The sequence below is a fragment of the Pyrus communis genome, chromosome 15 (assembly GCF_963583255.1).
Source record: "Pyrus communis chromosome 15, drPyrComm1.1, whole genome shotgun sequence".
NCBI lineage: Eukaryota > Viridiplantae > Streptophyta > Magnoliopsida > Rosales > Rosaceae > Pyrus > Pyrus communis.
Window position 1 is genome coordinate 4,930,297 of NC_084817.1, and position 3,533 is coordinate 4,933,829.

Sequence of the window (3,533 nt, forward strand, 5' to 3'; positions counted from 1 at the left end):
CTGAATTGAAATTATGATTTGCTTTTTTCATTGTATATAGGCAGAAGTTGGTTCAAGCTTGAATTTATAGTTATATCTTTTCAAATTCCATGTTTGTGGATAATAACGATGCCTCATACAACGTTCACCATCTAGCTAAGAATGTTGGTAGTGAAGTCCTGCTGGAAAAAAACGTCCTCTCCAATTGGTGCAAAACCAGACTCCAATCCACACAACAACAACAACAAACTAGGTAAGCATACTCTATCCTTTTTTTCTTTGTAGTATGATTTTATTGTCATATAAATTTGCTTCGTGTGTTTCAATATTTTTCTTTCCTTGCTTAGGATGCTTCCTTAACAATCAACACATACTGGACAAAAGCTTTTAGCGTTGAAGCAAAATTTTTTTTGCGTGGTTTGGCATACTCCTTGTATCTTCGAAACACAATCTCTCTTACAATTTTTAATCTCCTGGCAACGCACGGGCATAACTTTCTAGTCCATCCTATTTGGTGACCTGCATCTTTTTTTAGTTGACCTTAGTGAAGTACACAATTTTACATGCGGTTTAGGGCCCATTTGATAATCATTTCATTTAGCTTTGGGGTACACATGTTGTCAAATTAGAAGAAAAATATAAAACTTAGTGCTTTTAGATTTCTTAGTTGTTTTTGCTTTTAGTTAGCAAATTGCAATTGTATCCAGAAGAACTTTGCAAGAAAAAAAGAAATTATTACGTACACTCCCTTCTTACTTTATTAGCTTATTCTCAATTTACAGAACGACCGATTTGAAATGGTGCTCCAAGGAACGTATATATTGAAGAGCAACTCACTTCATCCATAACCGACAGAGCTAAGGGTACGTTCTTTAATTATAACCATATTTGATTTGAGTTGGAATCTTGGATCTCATTTATGGCATTTGGTTTGCTTCTAAATCTGGTGCCATGCAAGCTTGTACCTTTCAGTCTGTATATTGATTATTTATCGTGTTTATGTTAAATCTGCCATAGTTTAGTGTACATACGTGATGCAATCTTGAAAAAGAATGAAGAACAAATCAGAGAATTTTAGAGATCAAATGCTTGAGCTAAGAGTAGCAGCTCAGCATCCTTCATACATTCTTATCTCTTATCCTTCACTACCAAACAAAGACAATTACAATGAGCCCGTCAATCTAAAAAACTAATTTGGTGCATACACTTGTCTAATGAAACCAAGTCCACACCTAGTTCACTAACAACAAAGTAACACTAGCCTTATGGAATTCAAGCAAAACAAACACAAACAAATTTCTTGTGTTCCAAGTTGTAGGATCACAACCAAATCTCATTTAGCTCCAACATTCCCTTCTATATGGATTATGCTTTGACTCCAAGCAGTCCTCTCAGATAAACAAATTTGTGTTTAGGCAGAGTTTTGCTGAAAATATATGCAATCTGATCTTCAGACTTGCAGTACAACAACTCAATTGTGTTTTCCAGCAATGCCTCTACGATGAAATGAAATTTTCTTTAATGTGTTTATTCTTCTGATGGAACACATGGTTTTTAGTCTTGGTCTTTGTTGTCAAATATAGTAGACTGCCAACAATTTTGTTGTACAAATTCTCATCGGCAGCTTCAGTTCCATCATTTTTACACTTTTTGATTTGTAATCAATGGGGTAGCAACTAGCAACAGACTTGCATCATTTTTGTCCAAATTTCTCAAGTAAGGTTTGTGCATATTTTTGCTGATGTATGAAAATACCACTGGATTCTAGAATCACTCCAATTCCCAGAAAGTGATGAAGAAATCCCAAATTAGTCATTTCATAATGCTTCGTCATATCCTCCATGAGTTTAGAAATCATAGCTTCATTGCTTCCAGTGAACACCGCATCATCAACATAGATAAACACAATTAGCTTTTTGAGCCTTTTCCCGTCTTTATATAAATTGCTACCTCACTTGAACTTTTGCTGAAACCTCTCTTGCGGAAGTAGTGGTCAATTTCACTGTACCAAGACCTTGGTGCTTACTTCAGTCCATACAGTGCCTGCCTTAATTTGAACACCTTCTCATCTTTATTTGGAACCACAAAACCTTATTCAAGTATGCTATTGACAACAAAGATGAATACAATTTCCAACCTTTATGTGTGGCCAAAGGAATTAAAGTCCTAATAGTGTCCAACCTTGCCATTAGAGCAAAGGTTTCATTGAAATTCACACCAGGTTGTTGGAAATAACACTTAGCAACTAGTCTTACCTTGTTCTTTTGTACGAAGCCATCTAGATTCAGTTTGGTCTTATAGATGCATTTCACACCTATCACTAGTTTGTCCCTTGGTCTATTCACAAGTTCCCAAGTTGAGTTTTTCTCAATCATACAATTCCATCACTCATTGCCTTCTGCCAAGATTGGTCATTCTCAGCTTCTTCAAAGCTTTCAGGTTCCATTATACAATAGTTGCACGTTGCATAAATCTCACTCAACCTCCTCATTCTTAATGAAGTTAATCCTAAGGGAGAGTCTTGCACTTCTAGGTCCTCTGGTGTTGAACTTAAATGTTGGGGAGACTAAATTTCAAACACAATTTCACTCTCAGTTTGTGTTTCACATTCCACTTCATCAAGTCTAAGTGGTACCAAGATGATGATATCTTCAATCTTTTTATCCCAACTCCTAACAGCTTCTTTATTAAATATGACATCCCTCAAAATAATGACCTTGTAAGTTTCAAGATTGAAAAATCTATACCCTTTCTCTTAACTCCTATATCCCACATAGATGCATTTGGTGTTGTTGTCCTCAAGTTTGTGTCTCAATTGTGTTGGTATCTCTGCATAACAAATAGAACACCCTTGGATGCTTCACATCGAGTTTCCTGCCACTAAATCCTTCAAAAGGATTCATTTTATCAAGTGTCTTTATTGGACATATGTTGAGAAGTTAGACTGCAGTTTTAACTGCCTCACTCCAAAATGAATGTGGCATCTTCTTTTCAAGCAACATGGATTTTGCCATTTCAATCGCTGTCTAATTTTTCCTTTCTGTAATACCATTCTGCTATGATCAGTAAGCAATAGTTAGTTGTTTCTGTAGTCCCATATCCTCACATAACTCCTTGAACTCGATTTAAGTATATTCCCCACCTCTACCACTTTTAAGCTTTTTTATTTTTAGTCCATTTTGTAGTTCAACCATTGCTTTGAACTTTTTTGACAAAAACACTACTCTGACTGCATAATTTTACCATCATTTGTATCATCTCTCTAATAGAGATGAGAACTAAATGTGTTAGTGGGCCCCACTTTATTAAAACGTAATTAATATTTGAAAATTACAATTAAATGCCAAGAAACTAGTTAGTTTCTAATCTTAGACAAGGTTTTATTCAAAAAGTAATCTATTTCAATAAGTGGAATAGAATTTTGCCCTTTTCATAATACACTTTGAAATGTACTGTGTTTATTTTGAACGATCATAACTCATAAGTCAATTAGAAAAGTAAAGTATTTCTTCACCTCCTTTTTTTTCTAATTTAATTTGTATTCATCAGCAGGC